General features: G+C 36.2%; 1 long non-coding RNA gene across 2 annotated transcripts in view; it reads right to left on the minus strand.

Moving 5' to 3' along the window:
- Positions 1-16,416, minus strand: part of LOC103673252 — a 428,647-nt gene that overhangs the window by 268,664 nt on the left and 143,567 nt on the right. For both annotated transcript variants that reach the window (XR_571351.2, XR_005832156.1), the window contains exon 3: positions 3,887-3,929. This is a non-coding gene — a long non-coding RNA (uncharacterized LOC103673252). The remainder of the gene's footprint in view (positions 1-3,886; positions 3,930-16,416) is intronic.

Raw genomic sequence — 16,416 nt, forward strand, 5'->3', positions numbered from 1 at the left:
AATTTTGATATCTGGCAAAGTAAATCCTTCAGCTACGTTCTCCTCCAAGAATACTTTAGCTATTCTTGGCTCTTTGCATTTCTAATTCTCATTTAACAAAAAGCATGCTCATATTTTTTATTAGGATCACACTAGATTTGTAGATTCATTTGGGCAGAATATTCTTTTTTTTTATAATAATTTTTTATTATATTATGTTAGTCACCATACAGTACATCCCTAGTTTTTGATGTAAAGTTCCATGATTCATTACTTTGGGCAGAATATTCTAACAATATTGAGTATTCCATCTGTAAACATGGGCTATGTCTCCATTTGTTTAGATCTTCCTTAATTTCTCTCAGTATTTTATAGTTTGACTACAGAAGTGTTTGCACATGTTTTATTACATCAGTTGCTAGATCTATGATTCTTTAAACGTTATTATAAATGATAATGTTTAAATTTCATTTTCCATTTGCTTCTGGTATATAGAAATATTTATAAAATTATGCATATTAAACTCATATTCAGGGGCATTGCTAAATCTTCTTGTAAATTCTTGTTGTTTTCCTATAGTTTGTTGATGTGATGAATTACACTGAGTGATTTTCTAATGTTAAACCATCCTTGCATATCTGAAATAAACTCTTCTTGGTTACCACATTTCTTTTATGTATTGCTATGTTAGCTTTGTTAGTATTCCTTCTGCATCAATATTAATGAAAACACTTGGTTTCCTTTACTACATCTTTCACAATTTTATAATCCATGTTATGGTGCCTCTTAAAAAGAGTTAGAAATCGTTCCCTTTCTTTCTATTCCCTGGAAGAATTTGTGTAATAGTGCTGTTATGTCTTTCTTAAATGTTTGGAAGAATTCGCCAGTGAAACCATCTTGGCCTAAGAATTTGATTATGAGAACATTTTAATTAAGAATCCATTTTTAAAATATATATCTGACTGCATACATTTTCTGTTTCTTTTTATGGTAAATTTAAAGGTAAATTTTATCTATCTATCTATCTATCTATCTATCTATCTATCTATCAATTACAGAGAGAGAGAGCATGAGCAGGAGGGGAGGGCAAGAGGGGGAATCTTAAGAAGGGTCCACACCCAGCATGGAGCTGAATGCCAGGCTCGATCTCACAATCTGGAGATCATGACCTGAATGGAAATCAAGAGTCAGCCACGGGGTACACGGGTGGCTCAGTTGGTTAAGCATCTGCCTTTGGCTCAGATCATGATCCCAGGATCCTGGAATCAAGCCCCGAGTCAGGCTCCCTGCTCAGTGGGGAGTCTGCTTCTCCTTCTCCCTCTGCCCCTCCTTCTGCTCATCCTCTCTCTCTCACTCTCTCTCAAATAAATAAATAAAATCTTAAAAAATAGCAATAAAAAAAAGAGTCTGCCGCTTAGCTGACTGAGCCACCCAGGTGCCCCCAAAGATTTGCACAACTATTCTTTTTAAGACTTTATTTTTTTTTTATATAATCTCCACACCCAATCTGCGGCTTGAACGCACAACCCTGAGATTAAGAGTCACATGCCCCACCAACTGAGCCAGCCGAGCTCCCCTTCTTCTTGTGGCAAATTTATTAAGCTGTCAGGTTTTTGAATTACTAATCCATCTCCTCCAAATCATCAAATTTATTGGGAAAGTGTTCATGTTATATCCCATTTGATGTATTATGATCTATACATTTTCACTTTTGAAAATTTGTGGGACTTTTTTTTTCATGATCACTATTGTGAGAAGTTTATTAATTTTATGAATTTTATCAAAATACCAATGCTTAACTTTGTTGATTTTTCTTTTATATTATTTTTTATTTCTGCTCTTTATGACTTCTTTCCTTACATGTTCCTTACTTTTGATTTGGTCTTTGTTTTGTACCTTCTTAAGTTGTAAGTAAAGTGATTTTTAGTCCTTTTTCTTTTCCCATATACAGAAATATTCTCTGACCATAGTAGAATTCAACTCCCTAAGAAATTAGGGACCATTTTGAACTGAATAATAATGGAAAGATATAAAACATTATGTTGCTGCAATATTACCCCTGTTTTATATGGCCCACATTTACTACCCTGGAGTTCACAATTTCCTCTTGTATTTCCATGTTTCATTTGGAATCCTTTTTCTATCTGAATAGTTTTACAAAAGTGGCCTCCTAGGGACATATTCCCTCATTTTTTCCTTTGACTGAAACTAACTTTATCTTCATTTTTTAAGAACTTTTTTTGTATAAAATTGTAAGTTGGCTGTTATTTTCTTTCAACATTTTAAAGATGTTATTTCATTGTCTTTTAGTTTTCATCTTTTCTGTTGAAAACTTATATTTAAGTCCTGGTGAATTGTTTTTAAAGGTACTGATTTTAACTTTTATCTTTATATTTGGTTTTCAGAAGATTTTATGATGTACTTGGGTATGCTTTTCTTTGTTTATCTTCAACTTGGGATTCCCAGATTTTCCTGAATCTCTCAGTTGATATCTTTCATATGCTTTGGAAAATTTAAGTAACAATTTCCCCCCAATTTCTCTCATTTTCCTTCTGTGACTCCTATTATATGTATGTTAGACCTCTGCACACACATCTCCATTAATTTTTTTCTATTTTTTTCTATATGCTTCATATTGTATATTTTTATTGACTTGTCTTTCAATTCACTTTTCCTGTATACTTTTCTCTCCAATATACTCCTAAATCCACTCATTGAGTTCTTACTTCAACATATTGTAGGGCACCCAGGTGGCTCAGTGAGTTAAGGCATCTGCCTTCAGCTCAGGTCATGATCTCAGAGTCCTGGGATCAAGCCCCACATTGGTCTCTCTGCTCAGTGGGGAATCTGCTCTCCTTCTCACTCTCCCTCTGTGCTCTCCCTTTCTCTTTCCAAATAAATAAATAAATAAATAAAATCTTTAAAAATATATTATTTTTTCTTATTCTAGATTGTCTATGTTTCTTTTTTTTTTTTACAGAGTATAGTTCCCTAAAGAAATTCTCCATACTTTTTTCCATCTTCTCTAATGTATGTAGTATATTAATCATAGTAATTTCAAAGAATAGATTAGTAACTCTAATATCTGAATCATCTATTGGTCTGCTACTAGTTTCCATCTTTCTCCTCCTGATCATCAATTGTATTTTTATGTATTTTTGTATGTAGAGTAATATTTTATTTTGTGTCAGACACTGAGTATAAAAGAAATGAGGAGGATCTCAATCATTTTATCTTTCGACAGAAAGGTTCCCCCATGCACACACTTTTTCTCTGTTATGCAGCTAGGATAAGAGGCTGATCATTCTAGCCAATCAGAAATTGACCTAGGTCAGAGCTGGATTTCAGAGTAAGTCTCAGTGGACATCTGTTTCAGCCTACTTGCTTAGGAATGGCCATCTCAAGCTTACTGAGAGAGAAACAAATTGGTCTCTTTCTCCTCAATCCTGAAATACTGTAGGACTTCCAGCTCAGACATTCGTAAGTTTCCAGCCCAGCTCTTCAGCTCCCTACGCTGGGCATCTTAATCATCTAGCAAACATCTTGACTGAAAGACTAATGGAGTGCTTAAGGCAGGCCCCCTCTCCCTTAGATTTCACTCTGCCTTTTTGAAGTTTTGGTCTTTCTCATCTCCACGGCTGTTACAGATCTAAAATTGAGCCAATGTCACATGGCGTGAACTAGTTATATATAACCAAGAAGCCCCTAAGGTTTCCAGTTTGTGTCTCCAGCCTCCTGACACTGCTAACACACAACAACATTTTGATGGCTTTTCTTCTTCCCTGTAAGTATCTTAATGCCTAAATCAAGTACAATCTGCAGGTCATGCCCTGAGTCAGTTAAGTGCCTCAAAGGGAAAAATTCCCAGGGTCCAGCAAATGTTCACAAGAGAAAAAAATCAGCTCACCTCAGGAGTTCTCCCATCATTTTAGAGTCTTTGTCTTCTCTCCCTATGGAAAGGTAAGGGGAGATGAGTTGGGGAGTGAGTGAACTCACTAGCCAAGTATTTCTTCAACTCTATTACATAAACCAAATCCAAGTCCTTACAATTTCAAATGGCAAGAATTAATCATTTTCCATTTAAGCTGTGACCTGTAGAAACCAAAGTTTAATAAAAACAGGGTAAGAGTGAAATAAACAAAGAACTTATAGAGATAAGAAGAAATCAGATTAATCTTTTCCTCATCATTCTACAACATTATCTGGCTCTTGCCTATACTCAACTAAAATTTCACTCTCAAGTATTCCCCCTCTACTCACTAAATCTAACAACCATTTTTCAAGTTTTGCTTTTTTATTATTAACCTTCTACAGAATCTGATATAATATCCCAGAAACATCAGAATACAAGGACATTCAGGAGATAGTTAAGAGGCACTACTGATCTTATTAGTCTTACCCATTTTTAATGAAAAAAAACAGTATGAATTACAGTCATATAGTTAATCAAGATTGCATACCCCCCAAAATACCCAATTCTTACAACTCATATTAAATCTAAATAAACCATAAGCATATTCTAGCCTATAAAGAGACTGTCTAAATGTTACAGAAAAGAGAGCATGTATTACTGAGTTCTGTTTTAAAGCATTCAGCTACAATGACCAAAATGTTTCCAGCTTGCTAATGCATTCTGGATCATGTTCATTACTTTATGCTTGTTTTTTTCCAAAGATATTTATTATCATAACATGTAACAAACTGAACTCACTCTGAAAAATTAAGACAATATTACCTTTGGTTCTTTGGTATCAAAAATTAGCTTGTTCACAATTCAGTAACGTGGCAGGATACAAAATCAATGCTCAGAAATCAGTTGCATTTCTATACATGAATAACGAGACCGAAGAAAGAGAAATTAGGGAATCCATCCCATTTACAATAGCACCAAAAACCATACGTTACCTTGGAATTAACTTAACCAGAGACGTAAAGGACCTATATTCTAGAAACTATAAATCACTCTTGAAAGACATTGAGGAAGACATAAAAAGATGGAAAGATATTCCATGCTCATGGATCGGAAGAATTAACATAGTTAAAATGTCCATGCTACCCAGAGCAATCTACACTTTCAATGCTATCCCGATCAAAATACCAATGACATTTTTCAAAGAACTGGAACAAACAGTCCTTAAATTTGTATGGAAACAGAAAAGGCCCCGAATCTCCAAGGAACTGTTGAAAAGGAAAAACAAAGCTGGGGGCATCACAATGCCGGATTTCGAGCTGTACTACAAAGCTGTGATCACAAAGACAGCATGGTACTGGCACAAAAACAGACACATAGACCAACAGAACAGAACAGAGAGCCCAGAAATGGACCCTCGGCTCCTTGGGCAACTAGTATTTGATAAAGCAGGAAAAAACATCCGGTGGGAAAAAGACAGTCTCTTCAATAAATGGTGCTGGGAAAATTGGACAGCTACATGCAAAAGAATGAAACTTGACCACTCTCTCACACCATACACAAAAATAAACTCCAAATGGATGAAAGACCTTGATGTGAGACAGGAATCCATCAAAATTCTAGAGGAGAACATAGGCAGCAACCTCTACGACATCGGCCAAAGCAACCTTTTTCATGACACATCCCCAAAGGCAAGAGAAACAAAAGATAAAATGAATTTATGGGACTTCATCAAGATTAAAAGTTTCTGCACAGCCAAGGAAACAGTCAGAAAAACTAAGAGGCAGCCCACGGAATGGGAGAATATATTTGCAAATGACACTACAGATAAAGGACTGGTATCCAAGATCTACAAAGAACTTCTCAAACTCAATACACGAGAAACAAATAAACAAATCAAAAAATGGGCAGAAGATATGAACAGACACTTTTCCAATGAAGACATACAAATGGCTAACAGACACATGAAAAAGTGTTCAAAATCATTAGCCATCAAGGAAATTCAAATCAAAACCACACTGAGATACCACCTTACGCCAGTTAGAATGGCAAAAATAGACAAGGCAAGAAACAACAATTGTTGGAGAGGATGTGGAGAAAGGGGATCCCTCCTACATTGTTGGTGGGAATGCAAGTTGGTACAGCCACTCTGGAAAACAGTGTGGAGGTCCCTTAAAAAGTTAAAAATTGAGCTACCCTATGATCCAGCCATTGCACTACTGGGTATTTACCCCAAAGATACAGACGTAGTGAAGAGAAGGGCCATATGCACCCCAATGTTCATAGCAGCAATGTCCACAATAGATAAATCGTGGAAGGAGCCGAGATGCCCTTCAACAGATGACTGGATTAAGAAGTTGTGGTCCATATATACAATGGAATATTACTCAGCTATCAGAAAGAACAAGTTCTCAACATTTGCTACAACATGGATGGCACTGGAGGAGATAATGCTAAGTGAAATAAGTCAAGCAGAGAAAGACAACTATCATATGATTTCTCTCATCTATGGAACATAAGAACTAGGATGATCGGTAGGGGAAGAAAGGGATAAAGAAAGGGGGGGTAATCAGAAGGGGGAATGAAACATGAGAGACTATGGACTATGAGAAACAAACTGAGGACTTCAGAGGGGAGGGGGGTGGGGGAATGGGACAGACCGGTGATGGGTAGTAAGGAGGGCACGTATTGCATGGTGCACTGGGTGTTATACACAACTAATGAATCATCGAGCCTTACATCGGAAACCGGGGATGTACTGTATGGTGACTAACATAATATAATAAAAAATCATTAAAATTAAAAAAAAAATTAGCTTGTTCAGCACTTAGAGTTGTTGGCAATACTGAGATGACATTAAAAAAGAGAAACTACATGCCAGTTCCATGCATTTTGAAAGCTTTCAGCACTGGGTTACACAATGGAAAAATCTCAAGGACATTCCCTATGTCTGTGTGCTTGTAACAATTACAAGAAATGAATTGTGCTCAAAGTTAAAACAGAGTTAAATACTGGGTGTGTGGACTAGGTTCCCTAAGAGGGACTGGTACTTTCATGAAATGACTTGAAGATAAGGACAGGGAATTTGCTGTTTTATGAAGATCATCCTGATCACATAAATGAACCAAAGTGGTGGGTTCATTTTATGGCAATTCACAAATTGAGATTAAAAGTTATTTTTTTCTATTTGTGGGTAGTATTGATGTTCCTTAAATAAAAATGTTAGCCTTTTTTTTTATCAGCTTAAAGTCCACTTAGGATACCCCACAAATTCCTTGGCCATGGCCTACAAAACCCACCATAGTCAGGCTCCTGCCTATCTTTATAATCTCACCTCTCCACAAACATCCTGCTTTTCAAGAACTTTAAGTCACTTGACGTTTAAGATGCATAATGCTATTCCTCATTACTGTGCTGTAGCACAAGCTGTTTCTTCTACCTGCAATTTCTTTCCCCACCCTTCTTTCTTACACAGTGAACCCAATTCAAATGTCATCTTCTATATGAATCTTTTTCTGACCTCCCTCAACAAAGTCAGATACTTTCTTTTCCTTGCTCTTGTAGCATACTATTCATACATTACAATCTCCACCTCATTACTCTCTCTAGCTTTTGCATCTTCTAAGGTAGGGAAAATATAAGCACAATGACCTTCCTAGTCAGCACTTTATATGAAACTATAAACTAACTATAGTTAACTATAGTTAATAAGTGTAGAAGGAACAAAGAGGAGAGTGAAAAAGAAAAAAAGGAAAGAAAGACTTTAAACTTAAATATAACCCCAAAAAGTTTCCAGAACCTAAATTTGCAATTAGCAATCCCACAATACCGTTTTGAATGAGCAAAGAGCTTCTAAATATTCAAAATTTAGTGAAATAATAAGAAAAGGAGTTTGCACATAATGTATAGTCTTATAAGGTTATAACATCTGATGCAAAGATAGAGCAACTTACATTTTGGTCTATTTTTTACTTTGCCTTCCTCCAGTGAAGTTCATTTTATGTTAATTTCCTGTTCAGATTTTGTTTTCTGTTTGGTTACTTTATTTCTCACCTGGTTTCTTAGAGACTTTTTCTCTATTCAGTGATGGCAACTGGTACGAACTTTTAGTGTTGCGGTGTGAAATAATTCTGTAAAGTGTTATCTTTATTATTATTACATTATATAGATTTAAAATTGGAGTTGCTGATGTATAAAAATGATATGAGTTAGTGCCATACCAAATACCAGTTCTATTTTCTGAGACAAAATTGGGGACTCATTAAAACCTGGACTCAGCTCAGACAACCCCAGGGCTCAGAATAACAGTATTCTTCCTTCCTGATAGTTACATAGTGCTTATAAGTCACGAAGTACTTAACATGTAAGATCCATTTGATTATTTATCTTTCAGGTGGAGAAACTAGGGCTCCTAAAGGGTAAACAATGAACACATAATTACTTAGCTGGTATGTTCCAAAGTTAGGGCTTAAAAATGGTCTTCTAACTTCAAGCACTGTCTCCTTTTTTACTATACTAGAATTATTTTCTTGTACATACTTATTCCTCAGCCCCTTCTGAACATGCCCCCACAGCCCACCTCTAGTGCTGGCTAATCATATGTTTCTTTAACCTCTACTACTACATCTTTTTTTTTTAATATTTTATTTTTATTTATTCGACAGAGATAGAGACAGCCAGCGAGAGAGGGAACACAAGCAGGGGGAGTGGGAGAGGAAGAAGCAGGCTCATAGCCGAGGAGCCTGATGTGGGGCTGTATCCCATAATTCCAGGATCACGTCCTGAGCCGAAGGCAGACGCTTAACCGCTGTGCCACCCAGGCACCCCTCCACTACTACATCTAAGGTCATTTTCATGCCTATGAAGGACCAACTATCCAGAAGTACAGGTTGAAATCTAGATGTATCTATGAGACCCAAGTACCTGACAAACGAGTTCCTAATTAAAACATGCTTCATCATTTACTGGGTTTAGGTGGATTAGCATGAATTAAAAAGTTCAGTGTGGTTGTCATTTATGTTGTTTACCAAATACTTTTAGTTCTCCTTCCTGGAATTTCATAGGGCTATACTCCTGCTCTTGAAGTTAGGTGTGGCTATTAAATATGTTTAGCCAATGGAATGTGAGCAAAAGTGTTGTGTGTCAATACTAAGAAGAAGCTTTAAGAATCTGTATATGGGGGCGTCTGGTGGCTCAGTCGGTTAAATGTCTGCCTTTGGCTCAGGTCATGATCCCTGGGTTCTGGGACAGAGCCCCACATTGGGCTCCCTACTCAGAGGGGAGCCTGCTTCTCTCTCTCCCTCTGCCTGATGCTCCCCTGCTTGTGTTTGTTCTCTCTGTGTCAGATAAAAAAAATCTTAAAAAAAAACAATCAGTGTATGTTCTGCTCTCTTCTTTTTTGCTCCCCCCCTTTGTTTTCTTTTTAATTTGACAATCTGGCAGTGTGGACATGTAGTCTCCACTATCCTGTTTCCTGATGGAAGACAATGAACAGATTCTCCTCCACCACCACTACCCTGACACCAACCTACAGTGGACATGTAATGTGAGCAAATGTTCTAAACTTCTAAAATTTTACAGTTCTTTGTTATAAAGCATAACTCAGCCTATCTTAACTGGTAGACTTACTTTATTCCAATCCAGTACTAATACTCAATGGAATAGGTCAACAGAGTCTTTTTGAATCCATGAAATTTTAGTACGGACTGCTCTTAATTAAGGATTTTCCTTAAGACTATTATTTAAACATTCAAAGGCTCATTGGCAGCTTACTGCTAATAAGCTTTTCAACAAATATTTCAGTCTATGACACAGAAAAATAAACCAGTAGAAGAAACTTTCATGGAGAGTCATCTGTGTAAGGAGATCTAAGAGGAGGGATAGGAATGGCTGCAGTTATGAGAACCTTCTTATTTTCCTCTCCTCCCCCAGTCTCAAATGCCTCCACAGGTCACAGTTTTAAGACCAATTCTTCCTGTTGAGACAAGCTAGACAATCCTTCCTTTAGAGACTTCAGAGAAGTATTAATCTTTGGCAAACTCTCTAAGAATAAATAGAGTTTAAGACATACTCTATTATTGCACCTTGATTCTCATCCAGCCTCAGAGGTTGGGTGCTTCATTTTATAGATTTCAGAGTCCCTTTGGGCTTTCTTAGTCTTGACTGGCAGCCCCAAACAAAAAGATCCCTGTAGTGAATGATCTGAGAATTCATTAATGGACTAAGCAATTTCCATCTCTGTACATGATGACCACTCAGATCTAGCCACTCCGGCCAAATCTTGTCCACACATGTGCTGGCAAGGTTTCCTATCAAAACCACAAAGGCTGTTTGAGCAGAACTAAGAGTAGATCTGGCCAAAATCTGTGTTTTAACTTAATATTTATATTATAATTTTCATCTGGAATTTACCCTATAGAGTCGGGACTGAATTTCCAAAGAAAAAATTTGAGTAAACAAGGACTGGACACATAGAGGTACATTTATGTCTCTCAATTCAACATAAATGATAATTCATCCAAACCCTACCACAGTGGTTGTGCTCATCACCACAATTAATTGGGTTATCACACCTAATAGAAAATGTAATTAATTACACTCAAGTTCAGAATGGTCTCTGTCCTCTGATTTCTGGTTAGATTCTCCCCCACCCTGGGTCAGAAATGTGAAGCGAGGATTTTGTACAAGAAATTGTTTTAAATGTAATTTAGTTAGGAGGGAGCAAAAATCTTTAACTCTTATTATCAAAGTAAGTTCAAATAAAATAAACCTGACAAAATTTTCCCATCTCTTGGATTAAAGTGAATATAAAACTGAAGATGATTTCAATAGGATCTGCCTATATTTTTAACTAATTGAATGAACATCAATATTTCTAACAAGCAATGGCTTAGACATGTTGGAATACTATAATACACTTCTCCTAATCATAGACCTGTTGTTTTGGTAAAGACAATCGATCAATCAATCAATAATAAAGGATCACAACTTTCTTCAGAAGGTATGTTTTAGTAATATATTTTAAAATCTCCATTTTTAGATTTGAACTTTTATTTATTTTTTTTTTTTTAAAGACTTTATTTATTTGACAGAGAGAGCGAGCAAGCACAAGCAGGGGGAGTGGCAGCCAGAGGAAGAGGGAGAAGCAGGTTCCCTGCTGAGCAGGGGGTCTGATGCAGGGCTCCATCCCAGGACCCTGGGATCATGACCTAAGCCGAAGGCAGATGCTTAACCATCTGAGCCCCCAGATGACCCGAGATTTGAACTTTTAAAAAATGTTATCATCTTTTAATCAGCCTGCAAAATTTAATTATTCTATTTTAAACATTTTTAAATGACAATAGGTTTTTAAATGAATGATATGAAAAATTACATTAAACTATGATTACATACAACTAAATAAACCAAAATGATGTCCATATCAAGATTGTGATACAAATGCTAGAAGCTTCAGGGATAGAGCATACGTGAGGAAAACTCAGAATAAAGACATAATGGTAAGTAAACTCACAGGAATAACTTCAACTATCTTTCAGGCACATTATCCCTTTCTAAATCACTTGAGATACATGATTTTCATACTCCGGGAGAGAAAAAAAGACCAAACCACATTCATCATCCCTGCCAGGAAATAGCTCTGACGATTCTCTTTGCTTGTGGCTACATCAGTTGTACAACAGCTGGGTGTGTGGGTGGCGCACATCAGGTCTGCTAGTTTCCAAAGAGCAACCTGGGCCTCCTAAAGTGCTACAATGCCTCCTGGCTCTGTGGGGGGTCCGTGGCTCCTGTCTATGCATTGGAATGGGGGTAGGGTGGGATGCATGTGAAATAGGGGAAGCACCTGAGAACACATGCCTGGCATCTGTGGAGACCACCACTGTGTAAACCACTTATGTGACAAAACTAATTCCAAAGGGAAGAGGAGCAGCCATTTCCTTCCTTCAATTCCAACAGCTGCAACCCTCCACACAGCTGCTACTCTGGGTTTGGGATAGAGGAAAAACAAAAGAGAAGTGGGACACTCACTCTGCAGTGGTTTGGCTGCTAAGAAGTGGGCAGAGTGTAAGGAAGCCACCAAGAGGAGAGCAGACGTATTCTTCCATATGCCCTGTACTGTTCAGCATAGGCTGTTACGCTGCTATGCTACCCCACCCAATACCACAAAGGTTGATTCTCGTTCACACAAAAATCATCTGCAGTCTAGGATACTCTGCAGGGCAACTGTCCCTCCTGCAATCCAGGCTCAGGGTCTCTACTCTCTGGCCACATGATCTAAAACACATGGCCCCCTTGGTCAGCATGGCAGTGAGACAGAGAGCAGGAGAGTCCCCTACCAGTTCACTGAGACTACAAGGGATACATGCCACTCCCACTCCCACTTCATTGGCCACCTCTAGTCACTTTTAGGCGATGCCCAACTTTAAAGGGCATTGGATTGCACGTATCTCTGTGTATCTGGAAGTCGATTATGATGACCATATGCCCTTATCCTCTGAAATCCTAAAATCAAGTTCTAGTTATACATAGCCTCAGCTTTCCAGAGGGTGTACCTGCCCATTCTGTAACGCCCTGTTTTCTCAGGTCTTGACTCTGGACTCTAGTCTCCATTCCAAAGGAAAGACAGAGAGGAGGGAAATCCATAGTCTAGTCTGTGGGTTTTGAAAGTGGAGAGTTACCTCCCTAAAAGTCTGTAAAGGAGAAATTAACCAAAAATGCGTCACAGTCTAATAGTTTTAAGCAGCTCTGCCCCCTTCTCCACACTGAGAGCTAGTAATACTGGGAAGGAGATACTGACTTGTATCTCACTGCGTTTTGCCTTTCTGCTCTTGTTTTGTGACTGACTTAATTTTTTTAAATTTATTGAGGTATAATTGACATACAATATTATATTAGGTATACAACACAGTGATTTGACATTTTGATACATTGTATATAATGTATACATTGTGAAATGGTCACCACAGTAAGTCTAGTTACCATTTGTCAATATACAAAATTAATATATTATTAACTATATTCCTCATGCTATACATTATATCCCCATGACCCATTTATAACTGGAAGCTTATACAAACTGGGTGCAGTTTGCTAAATGTAACCCCAATATTTCTGGCAACCACCATCTGCTCTCTGTACCTATGAGCCTAAGTTTTTTTTTTTATCCCACATATAAGTGGAATCACATGGTATTTGAATTTCTCTGACTTCTTTCACTTAATATCCTCCAGTTCCATCCATTAGGTTGGAAATAGCAAGATTTCATTAATTTTTATGGCTTAGTATATTCTATTGTGTGTATGTGTGTGTGTGTGTATGTATGTATATGTACATATATACATCTTCTTTATCCATTCATCTATTGATGGATGTTTATGTTGTTTCCATATCTGAGCTATTGTAAATAATGCTGTAATGAACATAGGGGTCCATGTATCTTTTCAGTGTCTTCCTTCCTTCAGACAGATACTCAGTAATAGAATTGCTAGACCATATGGTAGCTCTACTTGTAATTTTTTGAGGAAACTCCATACTGTTTTCCACAGTGGCTGTATCAATTTACATTCCCACCAAGAATGCCTAAAAGGTTCCCTTTTCTCCGCACTTTTTCCAACACTTATTATTTCTTGTTTTTTTAATTTTAGCCATTCTGACCGGTATGAGGTGATATCTCATTATAGTTTTGATTTACATTTCCCTGATGACTAATGATGTTCAGCATCTCTTCATATGTCTATTTGCCATCTGTATGTCTTCTCTGGAAAATGTCTATTCAAATCCTATGCCCATTTTTAATCAGATCAATTTTAATCTTGGTTTTGAGTTGTATGAGTTCTTTATATATTTTAGATATTTACCCCTTATCAGATACATGATTTGCAAATACCTTCTCCCATTCAGCAGGTTGTCTTTTTGTTTTGTTGATGGATTCTTTCACTGTGCAGAAACTTTTTAGTTTGATATAGTTGTAACTGCTTATTTTTGTGTTTGTTTCCCTTGCCTTTAGGATCAGATTAAAAAAAATTATCTAAGATTGATGCAAAGAAGCTTATTTGCCTACATTTTCTTCCAGGAGTTCTATGGTCTCAGGTCTTACATTCAAGTCGTTACCCATTTTGAGTTTACTTCTGTGTATGGTATATGAAAGTTGTCCAGTTTCAATCTTTTGCATGTTACTGTCCAGTTTCCCAACACCATTTATTGAAGAGACTGTTCTTTCCTCATTATATATTCATGCTTCCTTTGTCAAAAATTGACCATATAGGTGTGGTTTATTTCTGGGCTCATTATACTATTCCATTAATTTACATGTCTGTTTTTTATTGTCAATACCGTACTATTTTGATTACTATAGTTTCGTAGTATAGTTTGAAACCTGGTCGTGTGATACCTCCAGCTTTGTTCTTTCTCAAGATTGTTTTGGCTATTCAGGTTCTTGTGTAGTTCCATACAAATTTTAGAATTATTTGTTCTAGATCTGTGAAAATGTCATTGGAATTTTGATAGGCATTGCATTGAATCTATAGATTGCCTTGGTAGTATGAACATCTTAACAATACTAATGTGTTCAATTCATAAGCACAGAACATCTTTCCATTTATTTGTGTCATCTTCAATTTCTTTCATCAGTATCTTATAGTTTTCAAAGGGTAGGTTTTCAACCTGCTTAGTTAAATTTATCTCTGGGTATTTTACTTCTTTTTGATGCAGTTGTAAATGTAATGGTTTTTCTTAATTTTTCTAATGACTTGTTATTAGTGTATAGAAATGCAACAGACTTTTGTTCATTGTTTGTATCCTGCAACTTTAATGAATTCACTTATTAGTTCTAACAGTTTTTGGTGGAAGCTTTAGGGTTTTCTATATAGCATCATATCATCTGCAAATAGTGACAGTTTCACTCACTCCATTCCAATTTGGATGACTTCTATTTCTCTTTTTTGCCTAATTGTTCTGGCAAGGACTTCCAACACTATGTTGAATAAAAGTTGGGATAGTGGAAATCCTTGTCTTATTCGTGATCTTACCAGAAAAGCTTTGAGCTTTTCACCACTGAGCCACACCATATTTGCTGTGACTTGTTATATATGGCTTTTATTATGTTGAGGTATGTTTCCTTGATACCCAACTTTGTTGAGACTTTTTATCATAAACTGTGAAATTCTTTTCCTGCATCTATTGATATAGCTCTTATTTTTCATTTTGTTAATGTGGTGTATCATGTTGATTGATATGTGGATTTTGAACCATCCTTGCATCCCTATAATAAATCCCACTGATCATGGTGTACAATCTTTTTAATGTGTTGTTGAATTTGTTGTTGAATAATATTTTGTTCAGAATTTTTTCATTTATGTTCATATGAGATATTGGCCTGCAATTTCCTTTTTTATGTTTGTGGTATCCTTGTGTGGTTTTGATATCAGAGTTATGCTAGCCTCATAAAATAAGTGTGGAGGCTCTCTTTCCTCTTCAATTTTTTGAAAGAGTTTGAGAAAGAGAGTTATTATATCTTCTTTGAATGTTTGGTAGAATTCACCACTGAAGCCATCTGATCCTGGACCTTGTTTGTTGGAAATATTTGATTTCTATGAATATGTCCATTTCTTCAACATTGTCCAATTAGTTGGAATATAATTACTCATAGTAGTCATAATTTTTCATAATTCTGTTGTATTGGTTGTAACATCTTTTTCATTTCTGATTCTATTTGAGCCCTCTTTTTTCTTGGTTTGTCTAGCTAAAGGTTTATCAATTTTAGCTTTTTAAAGAACTAACTCTAAGTTTCATTTTTATTGTCTTATTTCCATTGTCTATTCTCTATTTCTATGTTCCCTTTTCTATTGTCTTTTTAGTCTCTATTATGTTTATTTCTATTCTGATCTTTATTATTTCCTCCTTCTACCAACTTTGGGCTTCATTTGTTCTTTCCCTAGTTCCCTTAGGTGTAAAGTTAAATTGTTTGAGATTTCTCTTGCTTTTTGAGGTAGACCTATATTGCTGTGAACTTTCCTCTTAGAACCACTTTTGCTGCATCCCCTAGATTTTGGTATATTATATTTTTGTTTTCATTTGTCTCCAGGTATTTTTCATTTCTCCTTTGATTTCTTCTATGACCCATTAGTTTTTCAGTAATATGTTTAAACTCTATGTATTTGTAGTTTTAATTTTCTTCTTGTAGTTGATTTCAAGTTTTATACCATTGTGGTTGGAAAAGATGTTTGATATGATTTCGATCTACTTGAATTTATTGAGACTTGTTAGATCACTAGAATGTTTCATGTGCACTTGAGATGAATTTGTATTCAGTTGCTTTTGAATGGAATGTTCTGTATATATCTACTAAGTCCATCTGGTCTTATGTGTCATTTAATGTCAGTGTTATTTATTGATTTTCTGTCCGATACATTCATTAAGTGGGGTGTTAAAATCCCCTACTATTATTGGATTGCTGTCAATTTTTCCTTTTCAATCTGTTGATAGTCTTATTTTTTCTTATCCATTCAGTCACTCTGTCTTTTATTGGAGAA

Source organism: Ursus maritimus, unplaced genomic scaffold (genome assembly GCF_017311325.1).
Source record: "Ursus maritimus isolate PB19 unplaced genomic scaffold, ASM1731132v1 scaffold_4, whole genome shotgun sequence".
Classification (NCBI taxonomy): Eukaryota; Metazoa; Chordata; class Mammalia; order Carnivora; family Ursidae; genus Ursus; species Ursus maritimus.